Source organism: Marmota monax, unplaced genomic scaffold (genome assembly GCF_021218885.2).
Source record: "Marmota monax isolate L192 unplaced genomic scaffold, Marmota_monax_Labrador192_F-V1.1 WCK01_AAM20220418_F8-fsc00078, whole genome shotgun sequence".
In the NCBI taxonomy this organism is placed as follows: domain Eukaryota; kingdom Metazoa; phylum Chordata; class Mammalia; order Rodentia; family Sciuridae; genus Marmota; species Marmota monax.
In genome coordinates this window covers 6,376,119-6,393,896 of record NW_026694865.1, presented here as the reverse complement: position 1 = coordinate 6,393,896, position 17,778 = coordinate 6,376,119, and the positions used below count along the sequence as shown (strand labels likewise).

At 48.5% G+C, this 17,778-nt stretch overlaps 1 long non-coding RNA gene and 1 other non-coding gene across 3 annotated transcripts in view; both read right to left on the bottom strand.

Moving 5' to 3' along the window:
* Positions 1-585: 585 nt before the first annotated feature.
* LOC124080628 (uncharacterized) overlaps positions 586-17,778 on the bottom strand; it is a 39,327-nt gene continuing 22,134 nt past the window's right edge. The window contains exons 3-4 of one of the 2 annotated variants that reach the window (XR_006847746.2): positions 3,833-4,854; positions 586-698 (exon numbers count right to left, since the gene is read on the bottom strand). This is a non-coding gene — a long non-coding RNA (uncharacterized LOC124080628). The remainder of the gene's footprint in view (positions 699-3,832; positions 4,855-17,778) is intronic. The other variant, XR_006847747.2, reaches the window with a different exon arrangement.
* Positions 16,917-17,057, bottom strand: LOC124080671 (U4 spliceosomal RNA). Its single transcript, XR_006847758.1, has one exon. It is a non-coding gene; the product is annotated as a U4 spliceosomal RNA (small nuclear RNA).

The window sequence follows — 17,778 nt, the reverse complement described above, 5'->3', positions numbered from 1 at the left end:
CATGTATAATCACCATAATTAAACAATGTGCTAAGAAGAGCAGTGAAAACAAACTGCCATCTTTTCAGCAGAAGAGAGGCTGGTGGTGGAGGGTTGTGGGGGAGAGGACACGGGACAACTGTGTTGCTTCAGTGCAGCCCTTACATTCCTGCATGCAGCTCCAGGGACCCCACAAAGACATGAGGTTGGACAGCAGGACACCCAGGGAACATCCATGGTCTGTTCTCTCCGGCAGCTACTTCTCCCCGCCTGCCCTGAGTCTGCTTCCCTGCTATCCAGGTGTGCTCTGGGAGAAAGGTGGTCAGAGAGGGGCGGGGGCGGGGGTAGTGGCTGGTGGCACTTGCTCAGTCTCAGTCACATCAGCTATAAGATGGGGATAATGATTTATGCTCTTGTTGGCATGGACTAAATGATGTGTTGAATGTGGAAAATTTCACGGTTTGAGGTCCAGTGATTGTTAACTCACTCACACTTAACCATGGACAACCGAGAAAGCTTGTCCTTGGGCTTTGTGTTCCATTGGAGTTCAAGTTTTGGGTGAAGGGCCGACCCTCTTTTCCAGTGGTGAGCTCTCACTTCCTGGGGATGGGAGAAATAGCACAGTTCAGCCAGACAGTCCGGGAGCAGGTCCTGGCTCTTCTGTGCCTGTATCTGGCCTCAGGCAAGATGGTTCCCTTCTTTAAGACTGAGCTTATCATCTGTTAAGAGGGAATAACAGACATACTCGAGTATTGTGAAGATCAAATAAAATCCTACACAAGAGCATTTGACTCAAAACTTTGTGGGAAACCCCTCAAATGCTTATTGATGAATATGATTGTGATCTTTCAGGACTCAAATCCTACTGATTGAGTGAATAGGCCAAGATTAATTATGGCAGGCTGGGCAGCCCCGAGAGCTAGTGTTATAAGGGGGCCGAAGGAAGGTGGCCTTCCACTGCAGAGCTTCCTACTGACAGGGAAGATGCTGCCCTGGAAGCTTGCCCAGTGTCAAGCCTTGGAGTGAGAGTGCTTGACCTCCCAATCGCCTGTCCCTCTGGGGCTGACCCAGGCTGCCCGGTCAGCAGGCCAGGACCTGGCTGGGTTCTGCATGCTCTCTCAGTCCCTTGGGCCCGGAGGCAGCCAGCATCCAGGCTCCATGCTTGGCTTCGTGAAACTGCTCCTTTCATCAGGCTGGGCGGCCCATGAGGGAGGGCCCAGGAGTTAGCCGCCTCCTCAGGGAGGCCCAGAGCCTCCCTCCTGCCCATGGCTCCTCAGACAGTGAGCAAGGCTGAAACTGACTGACGGGGAATAGGAACCGGACTCAAAACGAGGAGCTAAAACTGAGAGAGGAAGGGGCACCCATGCAGGGCAGGCCAAGTGGATACTTCTGCTCTCTTCAGAGCTGACTCCAGGTGTCTGGGGCAGTGTTTCACACTTCTGAGGCCCCACAGGCTCACCCTTCATGCTTCTGCTCCCTTCCATTCCAAAACCCAGCAGCTGGGCTCTGGCTCTCTTTCTCCCATCTTCCCAAGGCTGAGGTTACCAGCGATGACCTGCCCCCTCCACACACGGTCAGAAGGGCTAGACAGGAGGGGTCACACTCAGGACTGACTTGTGTTTGCCAACCATGGTGGCCAAACAGAGGCTCATATGTACTGCCTCTGACCAGGAGGGTTTCAAGCACCATTTTGGAAGCTTTAGCCAGTCATGTGGCACTTTCTGGAATTTTGCTCCCTGAATGATTACCCATTTAATATTTTCCTTTACATCGATTCCCTTTAAAATTTAGCCTAGTTCTGAGCTATGCGATCTGTGAAATCATGAGTTTGATGAGATGATTGATTTTTCCTGATTTACATTTGGATCAGTGTGTTTGTTGTTCACCTATAAACACACCTGGTGGACCGTGTTTCTATTTATTTATTTTAAATATACTTATTTATTTGTTTTTATGCAGTGCTGAGGATTGAACCCAATGCCTCACCCATGTGAGTCAAGAGCTCTACCACTGAGCCCCAGCCCCAGCCTGATTTATTTTTTTCTGTTTGTTTTTTCAGTACTGGGGATTGAACCCAGGGGCTCTCTGCCACTGAGCTACATCTCTAGCCATTTTTTTAATTTTAAAATTTGAGACAGGGTCTCATTAAGTTGCTGAGGCTGGCCTTGAACTTGATCCTCCTGCTTTAGCTTCCGGAGTTGCTGAAATGACAGGTGTGTGCCTGGCTGGACCATGTTTTTAAATTCATATTGTGGTCTATGTTTTGGGAAACTAGGGGAGAGACAAAGATTGTGGGGGGTCATACCACATAGGTTCCTCTATTTTTTAGTTGTGTGACCTCTCTGGGCTTCCGGTTCCTCATCTATTAAACGGGATCCTCTCTCCTAGAGCTGTGTGGGAATAAAGTGATGCTGAGCGTGCATCCTGGTGGCTTTCCCCTTGCTCATGGACCCTGTCTCGGATCCCTGCAGAATAACTTGGCCTCTTCCTAACCACAGGGAGCTACTGCATTCCACAGTATGCTACTCAAGAGGCATGGCAGGGAGGAGGGAGCGCTCCTTGGCTATCTGTCCTGGGACCTGCAGAGTCCAAGAGAAAGTGCCTCCTGGTGTTCACCCTAAGGTCCCCATTGTAATTTCAGCTCCTGTTCTTGTGCTGTATCCTCCGTGGGCATGGAACTGACCAGAGACCCTGGGTTCAATCCTGGCACTGACTTGTCTCACTGGGTGTCTTCCAACAAGTCACTGCCCTTCTCTGAGCATGGACTGTTTTTTACCTGTAAAATGAAGGGAAGTTTCATGAATTCAGCCCTCTTCCTACTTTTTTTTTTCTTCCGGTACTGGAGATTGAACGCAGGAGTGCTCTACCACTGAACTACATCTCCAGCCGTTTTTATTTTTTATTTTAAGACAGGGTCTCACTAAATTGCAGAGGTCGATATCAAACTTGCAATCCTCATACTTCAGCCTCCTTAGCAGAGACGGATGGGAGGGGAGGGGCTCTTGCCTTTTCCTATTGAGCAATTAATTTCTGTTTCTCTTCTGGTTGAGGATGTGGGAACTGGAAAGGAGGGATGGGGGCGGAGAGGAAGTTGCTGATGAGGGTGGAGACTGGTTGGCACTATGCCTTTCTCCGTTGGAAACTCCCTCCATGTCCCCTTCTCCACATGATTGTGAGGAAGGGGCTAGGCATTTCCAAGGACAGTCTGGTTGGGTGATTCATCTGTTGTCTCCTGTTGGAGGGTGCACTCTAGATACTAATCTGTGTGCATGTGTGTGTGTGTATGAGAGAGACAGAGAATCTGCTCTAATCTCCCCTCCTGCTTTTTTAAAAAATTTTGTTTGTAGTTGTAGATGGACAGCATGTCTTTATTTTACTTGTTTATTTTTATGTGGTGCTGAGGATTGAACTCAGTGCCTCATATGTGCAAGGCAAGCACTCTGCCACTGAGCTACAGCCCCAGCCCTCCTCTCCTGCTTTTGCAAAAAGGGAAATGGAGTCCCAGAGAGGTATGGTGACTGTTTAGGCTTTGCAGTGACTTGGTAGCCCAGAGGGAAAGACCTTGAAGTCCCCTCCCATCACTGCTCAGGGGAGACATCTTCCCTGTTCTGTGTCCCCCTCTCTTCAGCCCCATGGACTAGGAGATCTGGGACTAATATTAAAAAATGCTCTAACTGATTCTTAACAGGAAGTGTGGGTTTTTCATTCTGAGTTGACAACCACAGCAGTCCTGCACACACACACACACCAAATTTATGCACAGCCACATACACACCCACAGAGTCACCTGCACATGAAAGGGAACACACCTGTGCACTCTCCCTGGGCCAGGAGATGCCCGGTCAGCTCTTACCTGTATCTTCTGACTTGCCTGACATTTCATAGTTGAGGGTGAATTGAAGGGGAGAAGCTAAGACCACAAGACTGGACAGATGTCTCCTGGATGGCCATGCCTCAGGGGTTCAATTAGGCAGCAAAAACTCCCAGACCCCAGACTGGCCAAGGTTCATCAGTCTTGGGTCTGAAAAGGCTGCTCACATTCAAGCAGGGCAGACTGACAGGGAAGTCACTCTTTTGTCATTGGGGCCTGGAGAGGGCCACTCAGGGTGGCACAGAAGGAAAACTGACACTTGTATACCACTCTGTACCAGGCACTGTACCAGGTTCCTCCCCACAGGCACTTCATTCCATTCTCACAACAGGGTGGCAAGTGAGACTAATGTCCCACTTGGCAGCTGAAGAAATGGACCTTGGAGGGATTCACTGACCTGCCCACAAAGCTCAGCAGGCAAATGGCCAAGCCTGATCTTGAACTGAAGTCTATTTGACCTGGAGCCCCAGGTCCTGGTCCCACAGGCACGCCTTTCTTGATGCCAAAGTAGATGATGTGAGCAGCAGTACCTCACACACGTACAAAATGCCACAGGACCTCTCTCACAGGCAAAATATAGGAAGCACAATTCCTGGGAGCCTCAGTGGGAGTGAGGGAAACTTCATGAATGAGTTGGCATTTGAAGCTGCTTCAAGAATGAATGAGTTTCTCTCCCACAGCCCAAGCGGAGGTCGGCCCGCCTGTCGGCTAAGCCTGCTCCTGCCAAGGCGGACGCCAAGCCTCGGAAGGCGGCGGGCAAGGTGGGTGCGGCGCCTGCGCGGTGGGCCTCCGGTCGATGGTGGGGCTGCGCGTGGATCTTCGCGCGGGATAAGGGGAGTGGCGCGTCCCATTAAGGCCGCCAGCACTTAGGAAGTCTGAGCTGGAGGAGCGTTGGCTTCAGGTTCAGAGGAAAGCTGGGCGGTGCGATGCAAACAGTTTTACCCCCAGTGGGTTTGGGACAGCAGATGTAATCTTTCCCCCCCTTCTCAAGATTCTTCAAACACCTAAATGAAAAAGATAAAATTGATCCTTTTATAGCTACTCATTAAAAGATATCAAGGGATTAACTGTAGCAGAATAGTCAACATGACCATACAACATGGTGCTTTTTCCAGGATAAATCATCAGACAAAAAAGTTCAAAAAGGGAAAAGGGGAGCAAAGGGAAAACAGGCTGAAGTGGCTAACCAGGAAACTAAAGAAGATTTACCTGCAGAAAATGGAGAAACGAAAAATGAGGAGAGTCCAGCTTCTGATGAAGCAGAAGAGAAAGAAGCCAAGTCTGATTAATCATACACCATGTCTTTTCAGTGGTCCCGTCTCCCTTCTTGTACAATCCAGAGGAATATTTTTATCAACTATTTTGTAAATGCAAGTTTTTTAGTAGCTCTAGAAACATTTTTAAAAAGGAGGGAATCCCACCTCATCCCATTTTTTAAGTGTAAATGATTTTTTTTTAGAAGTGAAATCATTTGCTGGTTGTTTATTTTTGGGTACAACCAGAAAATAGTGGGATATTGAATTATGGGAGGCTTGGACTGTCTTTGGTATCAGCTTAACATTCCATAGGTGGGGGGTTAGTTTTATATCCTACAATACAAAGCATATTAAATGGCAGTTTGGAGTCACAGTGTTGCATTTAATGTCTTGAATATTTTAAATTACTTCTATTCCTGTGTTTTTTAGTAGAATTGTTTCCTAAAGAAGACCACTACTGGATCATTGCTGTCAGAATCGTATGTACTCTGTAACATCTTTGGTTGTGGAAGTCTAGTTTTCCTAATATTTTTAATGTGCTGTGAAAGATGAAAAATTTGAGTATGTTGTGTGTGACAAAGTTTTGAATTAGTGGGACCTAAGTAATAACATTCAAAGATACTGGTACTTGATATTCTATTAAGGAAAAAATGCCTCCAAATTAAAAGCTGGAAAGTCACTGGAATAACTGAAAAAGAATCACAGTATAAAGCTTTTTAGATTTCCGGTACGTGTGTTAAGAATTGTGTACAAAGTGAAATGTCTGTGTACTGATTCTCAATACAGCCAATAAAATCTCAAACACAAAAAAAAAAAAAAAAAAAAAGAATGAATGAAGTACACCCGTAATCTCAGCGACTCCTGAGGCTGAGTTAGGAGGATCACAAGTTAGAGGCCAGTCTCAGCAACTTAGGCAACTGGTCTCAAAATAAAAAATAGAAAGGGCTGGGGATGTAGCTTAGTGGTAAATACCCTTAGGTTCAATCTCCAGTACCTAAGGAGGGGGGAGTGAATGGAGCCAGACACTGGGTATGGTGGTACGTGCCTACTAAAGTCCCAGTGACTCAGGAGGCTAAGGCAGAAGTTTGAGGCCTGCCTCAGCAATTAGCAAGACTCTGGCTCAATAAAAAATAAAAAGGGCTGGGGATGTGGCTCAGTGGTAGAGCACCCCTGGGTTCATCCCTGCCAGTATCATACACACATAGAATTAATGAGATTTTACTAGACAGGAAAGAGTATCGGGAACAGCATGAGCAAAGACAACACGAGACAGGGCGAAGGGAGGCAGGCGAGGCGGATAGAACAGTGGGTGACCAGAGCTCTGGAAGGTCTACAGGGATGGTGTGCAGGCCAGAGGGGTTGGCAGAGCCTTAGATGTCAGGGTGTCCTGGAAGGTGCTGATGGAGGGGTATGACTCCGTCAGTTCTGAGTTCCAGAGGCCACTTTGACTCCAGGATGAAGGACGGCAGTGAGTAATTCAAGGAAGAGCTGTCACAGGTATCCTTGTGTCCAGGTGGAGGCCATGGGGCTAGAAGCAGGCCTGCAGTTGTGTGAAGGAGGGGAGGTGGAGCAAAGAGATGGTAGAGAGTGCGCAGGGCCCTTGAGGGATTCAGGTTTCGGGTAGGGATGCTTATGCAGCCAGTAGGCAGGGCCTCTGAGACAGCCAGTGCCCACTCTACCCCAGCCTAGGCCACTGGGCTCAGTGGGCTTAGGCTGGAAGGCCCCAGAGGAAATCTCAACCCCAGCTCAGATTCCCTGCCATTCCCAGCATCTGCCCATCCACCCTCCCTCTTGCGGCCAAGGCAGGACTTGATCTTTCTCCACTAGCTACGGAGCTGGGGGACAGCATAGGCTGCCACCAGTGAGCACAGATGCAGTATGCACCAGCAGCGAATGAGGGACCCTGCTGCCTCTGGAGGTCACAGGTGCCTGTTGTTCCCGCCTCTACTGACTGTGACCCCTGTGATCAGGGCTCCAACATGGAGTCTGGAGTGGTGGGACGACTGGCCATGCCTGATCAGTGCCCAGCCTTAGCTGCAAGGGAGGCAGGAAGGTGGCTGGTTCTGGCATAGTTCGTCTAAGTAGTGGAAGCTGGGTTCTTCCTCATGAGTGGAGAATTCCCCACACAGAGGAGGAAGTTCCAGACTTTGGGTGGACAACATGAAGGACGAATGTCTACTTATGGAGATGTTGTTGATAAATGATATAATCCATGTAAATATGCTTAGCAAAACATCTAGTATAAGGAAAATACTCAATAAATGTTTTCTATTACCTGTGTGCTCATAAGGGCTGGGGGTGGGCCTGTGTTTTGTTCTCTGCGTATCCCGAGGGCCTGTCATGGTACCTGGCGCACACTAGGAGCTTGACAAATGTTGGCCTGTGAGTATCTTGCCCTTCCCAGGGTCTGAGCTCTGCCCAGCCTTCCTCTCCTCTCCTTTTTCTTTGTTGCCCAGGCTGTGGCCATGGCATTTTCCAAGGAGGAGGCAAGTGCTGATACCAGAAAGAGGAGGAGGAGCGAGGGGCCCGAAGCTCCGCTCCAACACCAGCTCACTGTGACCTTAGGTAAGTCGCCTCTACTCTCTTGGCCTGAGTTTCTCCATCTGCAAAATGGATACAATAACCTCAGCTACTTCACATGTCTGATGCAAGGGACAAACAGAATGTGTGAAGCAGATTGCAAAGCGGCAAAAAGCCCTTCAGCGCCCACCCCAGGGAGGAAGTCATGCCTGAGCAGTGTTAGGACCCACCCAGAAGATCAGATTTTGAAGAGGGGCTGAGGGGCCAAGGGGAGATATGCAGGGAAACAGCCTTCCTCTTCCCTCAGTGAAAAGGGCTGCGCTCACATATCTGTGAACCAAAGCTATTTTTATGTAGAACAACTGCGATTATGACAGGGCCTCTTCCTGCAGGGGAAGGGTGGGGAGCCGACCTGAGTCATCAGCGGGCTGCTGCTGCTGCTGCTGCTGCTGCTGCGCAAGGCCGTGGGTAGAAATCAGGCCCACCCCCAGAAGTGGCTCCTGGCCTCTGCCTGGGGAATGGGCGGACAGTCTGCTCCAGGAAGGATCAGATCTGTCCTTGGGCCCCGAAACTTGTTTATCATGATTGATCTTCTAATGAGCAGTGAGCTGACCCTCTGAGAACTGGAACAGGACAGAAATGCTGCCTGACACCCCTACTCCCCACTCTGCACAGGGTTGGCTGGCTGGAATTTTGGGGTGCTTATGTTTGGAGGCTTTACTTTTTTTTTTGGGAAATCATCTATCCACCACCCTGCAAGACAGAGATGGTTTGTCTCCAGGTTATTGACAAGGTGCTGGGGCTATGCGAAGAGTCGTGATAGAGTCCCAGGGTCAAAAAAGCCAACAGGGAGAGTGATTCTTCTCTTCACTGGAAGGACAGGGGCAGCCTTCCCAGAGAAGATCAGAGCCAGGCCCTAAACAATGCACAGGATTTGGCTCTCTTGAGGAGTGGACAAAAGGAAGGGCATGTGACATAGAAGGCTTTGGCAGGGGCAAAGGCATGGAGTTGTAGCGGCACCTGGCTTGTGTGAGGTGTGGCCGGGGAGGAACGGGGGGCTGGGCTGGGGTTAGGAGGTCCTGCACGCCAGGCCCAGAGGAGTGTGCCTCTGTATAGGTGCAAGCTGGCCATCCCCCAGGTCATGCAGAGAGGGGAGGGCGGCCCACAGGGCAGGAAGGATGGGGAAGAGAGGTGGAAGGGTGGCATCTCAGGCCCAAAGGAAACCAGGTATGTTTCCTGTGCTGGAGCCTGAGCCTCGCTGAGCTGTCTGCAGGCCCAGCCTTGGTCAGCACCAGCTAACTGCCTGCGCAGGTCGTTAGGGCCTTCTTAATGTTCTTTTTTTTTATGTTGGGGATTGAACTCAGGGATGCTTAACCACTGAGCCACATCCCCAGCCCTTTTAATTTTTTATTTTGAGACAGGGTCTCACTAAGTTGCTTTAGGGCTTTGCTAAATTGCTGAGGCTGGCTTTGAACTTGCAATCCTCCCGCCTCAGCCTCCCAAACTGCTAGGATTACAGGTGTGTTATACCTCTCCCAGCCTTCTTCTCTACCTTCTTGGAGGGCCTCCTCTATGCCAGTACCTTTGCAATCTGTCCCTGCAAGGTGAATATTCTCACCCCACTTCATAGGGATGGAACTGAGGTTTAGGGAACTGCCCCGGGTCACAGAGCCCCTCTGGAGCACCTTTCGGGGTCCTTACCAACATCCTTCAGCAAAATAATCCTCTCTGTGTCCTGCTTTTATTGGTTATTGGGGATAGCAAACAATAACTTCCTTTCTTCCAGGTAAAGGGGACCCTGAGGCCTGCCTCCCAGGCATCCTAGCACAGAGATCCTCAGAGATCATCTCGTCTACTCTACATGTTACAGATGGGGAAACTGAGGACTGAGAAGAAGAGATTTGCTTGGGGTCTTACAAATGGTGCTAGAAGTGATTCGTCAGCCTCTTTTGAGACAGAGTCTCTCAGTGGGACTCTAACCTTGTGGGTTGGAACATAAGGATTGGGGGATGAGCAGTCTGTGGGACAGGCACTAGCTTGGGATTTCTAGGAGGCCAGAGCTGAAACTCAAACCTTTCATCCAGCTCGGAGTGCTTCATTCTACTTAGGAAAAAATGGTCCTTCTCAGGATATTTTACTCCATCTGCCTGAAAAGTGAGTTAATAATTATGCAAATTTTGGTGATTTCGGTGATGGTGAGGGGACTAGAATTGTGCAGTGCACAATACACACAACTGCTAGTGGCTACCCAGCCCTGAAACAGAGGGCGGGTTGTGGCAACTCTGTCCACTTCTCTATCCCTTCCTTCTCTTCCTTCTGTCCTACAGAGCCAGGGACAAGGGATAAGAGAGGGAAGGGAGGAGGAAGGCAGTTAGAGAGGGGAAGGAAAGGGTAGGATTATTTCTGCACACATAAACCGAAACCAAAAGTGGAGGCAGGGGTGCTGTGGAAGGCAGACCTGCAGCAAGATTGGGGGCAGGGTCCTTGCACCTGAGGGCAGCAGCCTGATCTCAAGCGCCCTGCTGCAACCTGGGTGCTGCCTGGACCAGTTTGCCCTTCATGCTGACAAGAAGTGTGTAAGATGGGTCTGTTTCTAGGAGGATTCTCAGGCCCCTCCAGCCCTCGCAAAGCCCAGCTCTGGGGTTTGGAAAGGGAAGGAGGGCTCACTTGCTCAGGCTGCCTAGCTCCCTCTGGCCTGAGAGAGGGTGACTCTCTGCCTTGGTGGCTCAAGTGTCGGTGTAGACATGCATACACCCACAAGGATGGGGACAGCTGGCATCTGTGAGGTCCCTATTTCCCCAAGTTATACTTTGGATATGTGGTGGAATGAGAATTTTTGTGACCTGAGGTCATTTAGGTGTCAAAATGTTGGATTCTTGGAGGCATTGATACATACTCTCTTTTTTTTAAAATATATTTTTGGTTGTAGATGGACATATAACTTTATTTATTTATTCGATTTTATGTGGTGCTGAGGATCAAACCCAGTGCCTCATACATGGGAGGCAAGCGCTCCACCACTGAGTTTTAGCCCCAGCCCCGCTGATTCATTGTCTCCCTCTCTCTCTTTTTGATACTAGGAATTGAACTGAGGGGGCACTCGACCACCGAGCCACATCCCCAGCCCTATTTTGTATTTTATTTAGAGACTGGGTCTCACTGAGTTGCTCAGCACCTTGCTTTTGCTGAGGCTGGCTTTGAACTCACGATCCTCCCGTCTCAGCCTCCAGAGCCACTGGGATTACAGGCATGCGCCACCGCACCCAGCTCCCACTGATCCACTGATATGAAACAGAATGTTTGAAGCTTGTTTAAGGTTACCATTTCTGTGACATTTCTATCAAATGGACCAGTTGTAAACCCAGATGCCAGCCCTCCCTGGATGCTTCCTGGGTCTTCTATGTAGGAGGGGTGCCTATCCGGGTGCTGTGGCTCCTAGCTCCAGACTGGCCGCCCTTTAAGGCAGAAGACTACATTTAATTCACCATGTCATCCATGGCAACAGGAGGCCTTCCTCCCCTCAGGGATTCTCAGAGAGTGTAAGCTCCATTTACCCTTCCCAGCTGACACCACCTGTGAGGGTGGAAAGGGCCAGGAAGAATGGCACAGGGGGGATGGCCAGATCGGGGTGCAGGGAACCAGGCTCTACCATTTCCCAACCCTGTGGCCTGAGACAAGTGATATTTCTCTCTGAGTCTCAGTTTCATCTGTAAATGGGAATGAGTTAAATAGCTGAGCATGTACTCTGGGGTAGGCACCGAATAAAGCTTATTACTTCCAGTTATTTATGCAGAAAGTACTTAGACCTCCATCATGCTAGGGACACAAGGGCAGGTGAGGACGTTCCGCCTGGAGAAGTGAGGTGACTGGCTAACATCACATGCAGGTGAGTGGCACAGCTTCCACCCAGAGCCACTTTTAATACAGGCCTCTGTATGGGAAAGGGCTCGGCAGAGCACTGTTATCAATGGAGGCCAGGCCTCGCCAGCCTGGAAGGCCTTGTGGCCTGAGTTCAGGGTCTCAGGCAATGGGAATCCAGCCAGAGGGCCCCACACAGGATGCCACGGGAGGAGGCCTCCCAACCCAGGATTCTGAAAGACCATGTCCAACAGGAGGGAAAAGGGCTGCCAAGGACTCCGAGGAAGGGGCTGGGCCACCCCTGAGGAGGTTCTTCACTCAAGGCCTCATCTGCCCCCACACAGGCCTGGAGCCTACAGGGAAACCAGCCAAGCAAGTGGTGGAAGAGGAAACCTGTCACATTCAGGGCTGCTTGACCCTCAGCTCCAGCTGAAGGGCAGGGGTCTGGGAGTGCCCTGAAAGCAGGACACTGATACAGGAACAGTCAGCCTGCTGGGTGCCTCTGAGGATCGGGTATCATTTCCGTTCCCAGTGCCTCAGGGGCTGAGTCCTCTCTTCCACCCCAGACCAGGGACCAGAAGGCAGCCAGCTGCAGGCAAAGGGGTCTGTGACTTAAATGAGGACCCTTCCTGGCAGACGCTAGCAGACCCATAGTTCTGCCAGAGGAGATGTGTACAGCCTTGGGGACTGCACATGTGCCCCTCCCCAGACCCCCATATACACTGAGGGACAGGGAATTAGGGTCAGGCTGGGTGGATATAGGGATTCCACCCAAAGCGTAAAAGCCTTGCTAAATACAACAGACCATGAACAATGAAGCCACCCTCATCACCTTCCTCCTACACGCCACAGCAAATCCTGCTGGTTCCACCTCTACACCAGCCTCTTCTGATGCTTCCCACAGCCTCTGAGCCTTTTCTATCTTTCCTGGGATGATGCAGCACCCCCTTCACCAGCTTCCCTGTTTCTACCCTTGTCCCCATGGTCTGTTCTCAACCCAGCAGCCAGAGTGACACTGTTAAAGGTCATGTCACCACTTAGTTCAGAGCTCTTTAGTCCTCCTCACTCTGGCAAAAGCTGAGTCCCCACCTCCAAACGCTCTCCTCTTTGCTGCTATTTCAACATCTCCATCCCTCTGTTTGCACCAGCTCAGCTTTCTTTTTGTGTGTGGGGGGAGGCAGGGAGGCTGGGATTGAACCTGGGGTCTTGCCCTTGCTAGACAAGAGCTCTGCAGCTGAGCTACCTACCCAGTCCTTTGTACCAGGGACTGAACCCACGAGCACTTAACCACTGAACCACATCCCTAGCCCATTTTTATTTTTTATTTCGAGACGGGGTCTCACTAAATTGCTGAGGCTGACTTTGAACTTGTGATCCTCCTGCCTCAGCCTCCAGAGCCACTGGGATTACAGGCGTTTGTCACTGCGTCTGCTTTCCTTTGGTTTCCTTGCTTTTCTTCCAATAGGTCAGGCACACCCCCCACCTCCAGCCTTTGTGCTGGCAGTTTCCTCTGCCTAGAACATTCTGCCCATAGCTATGACCCTACTGCCTTGCAGCCTGCTCAAATGTCACTGTGCTTCTCAGCATTCAACAGAGCACAGCACTCAAATTAAGTTTATTCAAGGATGACTTACAGATGTGAAATATGGATAAGGAAGCCCCGAGGGACAGTGCAGTGCCAGAGCCCTGAGCTACGGTAGGCTTTGCTATTCCCAAATTTGGCCGGATGTAGCTGCTGCGATTAGGAAGGAGAGAATGGTGGGAGTGGAGCACCTGTCAGGAGCCATGACTCTGTAGGGAGGCGACAGGGATGAACCCCACCCCTAGCTCAGCCCTCCCCTTTGGCTGAACCCAGCCAGAGCCAGGATACCAGCCTTCAGGCCAGCTTTCCTAGGGGTCTGAGGCCAAGTGGAAGTCCCCCAGCATGGTCACCCTGGGGAATGAGACCACTTCCTACCCCAACTCCCAATTCTCCCTCCTTGCCCTATTTTTCCCCATAGCACTTGTCTCCCAATATATCTACATATTTATTTTGATAATTTTTATAGCTTATGTCTGTAAGCTCCAGGAGGGTAGGAAGTTTGTTCTTTTTAATTCTCTGCTGCAATCCTTTGAGCTTAGAACACTGACTAGCATACAGTAAGCACTCAATAAATAATGGCTGGATAAGTGAATGCCCACTTGGTCTTCCTGGTATCCTGGGAAAGCCTTTGGGGCCCACGTGAGCCCCTGCCTGGGGAAGCAGGGCCGATGCTGCAGTCTGGGGCTCCAGGATTGGAAAGGAGCCCGCAGAGCTTGGGCTGGGCAGGAAGGCGGGCCTGCAGGACTGTGCCCACAGCAGCCTCCTGTTCCTGTGGTTCTGCAGCAGGTCCCTGCCTCTCCCCAACACTGTGACTTTGAGACCAGTAGGATTTGCCTCAAAGGCGTCACTGTGCTTGGTCTCTGCAACAAGGTGTGGCTCTGGGAAATCTCCTACTCATGAATCAGCTCTTTGAGGGCACATCTGGCTCCTCTCCTGGGCCTCCAAGGACTGCTTGCATGAGGGAGTCCCGCAGCGCGAGGCCAGGAGCTTGGGGTTGTGTTCTAGGCTCTCTGGAATGCCAGGGGTACATTCTTAGGTGCTAGCACCCTGGGGCCTCCTTGGGAAGGCCTGGCCAACCCTCACTAAGCCTCTATGTCCTCTGGGAAAAAAGATTCCCTATGACCCCTTCAGTCATAGGCTGGGCATTTTCTCTACTGGATCTATATACTGAGAGTGATTCTGATCCAAACACAGATAGGATTTGGGGAAGAAGCCTTAGAAAAATGAACATTCATCTGGAAAAATGAACATTTGAGACTAGCATGAAAATTCTGAAAGAGGAAAGGGAGGTATCTTCCAAAATAAAGAAGCCGTAGAGTACAAGACTGATAATTTGAACATGTAAAAATGAAAAACCTGAATCAAAAAGGTTATCAAAGAACAAAGTCGGAACTGGGTGTAGTGATGTTCCTGTAATCCCAGCAACTCAGGAGGCTGAGGCAGGAGGTTTGAAAGTTTGAGGCCAGCCTGGGCAACTTAGTGAGACCTTATCTCAAAAAAATAAAATAAGGGGCTGGGGATGTGGCTCAAGCGGTAGCACGCTTGCCTGGCATGCGTGCGGCCCGGGTTTGATCCTCAGCACCGCATACAAACAAAAAAAAAAAAAAAAAGATGTTGTGTCCGCCGAAAACTAAAAAATAAATATTAAAAATTCTCATTCTCTCTCTCTCTCTCTTTAAAAAATAAAATAAAAAATAAAAGGGCTGGCTATGTAGCTCAGTTTTAAAGCCCCTTTAGGATCAATCCCCGGTACATCTCCCTAAATAAATTAATAAATAAATACCATACATACATGACCACTACAAAAAACTATTTGCAATCATTATAAGATAAAGGGGTACTCTTTAAGTAATATTTGAAAAAAGGGCAACCAAATTCAAATGCAGTCCAAGAATGTTAGCAGAAAATTCATAAGAAAAGAAAAATTTTAAACAGTAAATACATGAAAAGATGCTCACTTGCACTCATCATTAAAGAAACATAAAGCAAATGCTGAGGATGTAGCTCAATGGTAGAGTGCTTGGCTAGCATGCATGAGGCCCTGAATTTAATTTTCAGTGCCTAAAAAAAAGTCTAACAACAAAATAACAAAGAAATCCCATTTCAACTGCCAGACTGGAACTAATTCTTTAGTCAAAGTGAAAATAACAGTATTTGGAATAGTATCCACATTTAAATTTACCCTTTGACTAAAGAATTGAGACTTCTACAAATCTAACCTATGGAAATACTTGCACAGTGCACAAAAACTTCCATGCTGAAAAAGTGAAACACAGCTCTGCTCACAAACAGCACGAAACTAGAAATAATCCACATGTTATGTGAATCTGCAATTTGTATACAGGGTAAAAATGGGAGTTCATAATCCGTGTATGAAATATGATATGTCAAGAGCTTTGTAATGTTTTGAACAACTAATAATAAAAAAAATTTTAAAAAAAGAAAGAAAGAATCTACATGTTTATCAGCAGGGTAATCATTATATTAATTCGGTATATCTAGTTAATGACATGTAGCACGCCTGCTGAAATCCCAAGACAAGTCCCACTCAAGGTCTTGTGAGACTAAGGTGACACAGAGTGGTTAAGGGCATAGACTGGCTGGGAGTGGCAGTACAGGCCTGTAATTCCAGCAGGAGGATCCCAAGTTCAAGGCAAGCCTTTGTAATTTAGTGAGACCCTGTCTCAAAATAAAATTTTAAAAAGGCTGGGATGTAGCTCAGTGGTAGACCCGCTTGCCTGGCATGCAATCCTTAGGACTGCAAAAAATAAAGTAAAACAAAAGTATCTACCAGATTGTCATTCTGGGACTGGGAAGGGAAATTTGATAAATGAAGGCTCCAAGGCAGTAGTAGGAGAACATTTTTAAAGACATGGACTCCTACTGTACTTCCTGTTCTGACTCTTGCTATCTCTTAGTGATTCTTCTACCTCAGCACTCACTCCTTTGTTTTTAACAACTGCTCAGCATTGCTTTATATGGCTGTATCACAATTTATTTCACCATCCCCTATTGATGGGCCATTGGGTTGTTTCCAGGTCTTTCCTACAGTTCAAAATATATATATATATATATATATATATATATATATATATATATCAGCAGACATCCTCGCACATTTATCTTGTTCATTACTGCTATCTTTTTGTAGTACATATTCTAAGAGATGGAGTTGTCAGCATAAAGGGGATGTACATTAAAAAAAATTTTGATAGCTGCTGTCAAATTGTTTCAGTATCTGTTCCCATCTCCACTTCCACTGCTGTTTGTTTTCATAACTTTGCTGTCTGTTTTTACAGGCTTTTTTTTTTTTTTCTTAGATGAACTTTAGTAACATTTTGCCAAGTCTTATCAGGGGGTATTTTTGAATGAATGCAGGGATGAATCAGCCACCCATCTCCGCCTTGAGAAGGTCACAGTCTGGCAAGGATTCCATTGTGAGTAGGTGTGTCTGAGGGAGTTGGGGGAACAGGAAAGAGGTCTGCAAAAGAGTTCCCTCCAGCAGGCCAGGTATCAAATACTGGGAGCACCCAGGCAAGAGCTGCACCTGGATTTGGAGCAACCTGGGAGTTTCCATGGAGGAGGTTTCCTGCCTAGGATTTGTACTGGTTATAGAGCACTTTCTGGAACACCATTTTGTTGAATTCTCACGGTAGCCTTTTGCATTAGGTAATATCTCTACATTCCAGATGAGCAAACTGAGGCCTGCAGGGTGAAGGTCTTGCCCAACTCCAGCCTCGGAGCTTTTGTTTGTTTCTTTCTCCTCCTAGAGATTGAACCCAGGTCCTCCTTGCACATGCTAGATAAGCCTCTATCACTGAGCTACATCCTGAGATTTTTTTTTTTTAAGTCTCCATAGAGACTGTCAAAAAATGCCAATGGTGATTATATTGCAAGTTGTCACACTGGGATATTGGGAAAAGATTTTAATTAGCAATAATTGTGCTTCAGATAAACTTCATTGATTATGATACAGCCACTGGGCAAAGCTCCAAGACCTTCTGTAAAATTTTTATTTTGAGAAAGAGTCTCACTTAAATTGCCCAAGCTGGCCTCAAATTTGTGATTTTTTTTCTATGATTTAATCTCCATAGTAACTAGGATTACAGGTGTCCCACACCTTGACTGACTGGCTCAGCCTCTCAGTTCTCAGCTCCCCTTTTCCTTTCTCTTTGCCTTGCTTCCTCTATGACCATCCTTTTGTCTCACAAGCAGAACCCTGGGCTTTGGGCACTACCCAAGGACACTGCATATGGCAGTACCCACTTTGTGTGTGTGTGTGTGGGGGGGTACTGGGGATTGAACCCAGGGGTGCCTTCCCACTGAGCTACATTCCCCAGCTCTTTCAATTTTTCATTTTGAGACAGGGTCTCACTAAATTGCCTAGGTTGGTCTCAAACTTGTAATCCTCCTGCCTCAGCCTCCCACGGAGCTGGGATTACACTGTACTACTATGTCTGGATGTGCTCCATTTTTCCAGAGGCCTGGGAACAAGACCCATGTGCCCAGGTGCACTGGGTTGTCAGGGCAGAGTTACCAAATTGCAGGACCCTGCCCCTGCTCTGGAACCCAGATCACAGAAGCTGCCTCTCCTCAACCCAGAAGCCCAAGTCAGCCCATCTTTTCTCCAGGCAAACATCTCTCTCCCACCTGTTAGTTTCAGAAATTAGACCTTTAGAAGTTCATTTTGAGTTCAGCGGTTCCCTTTTCCT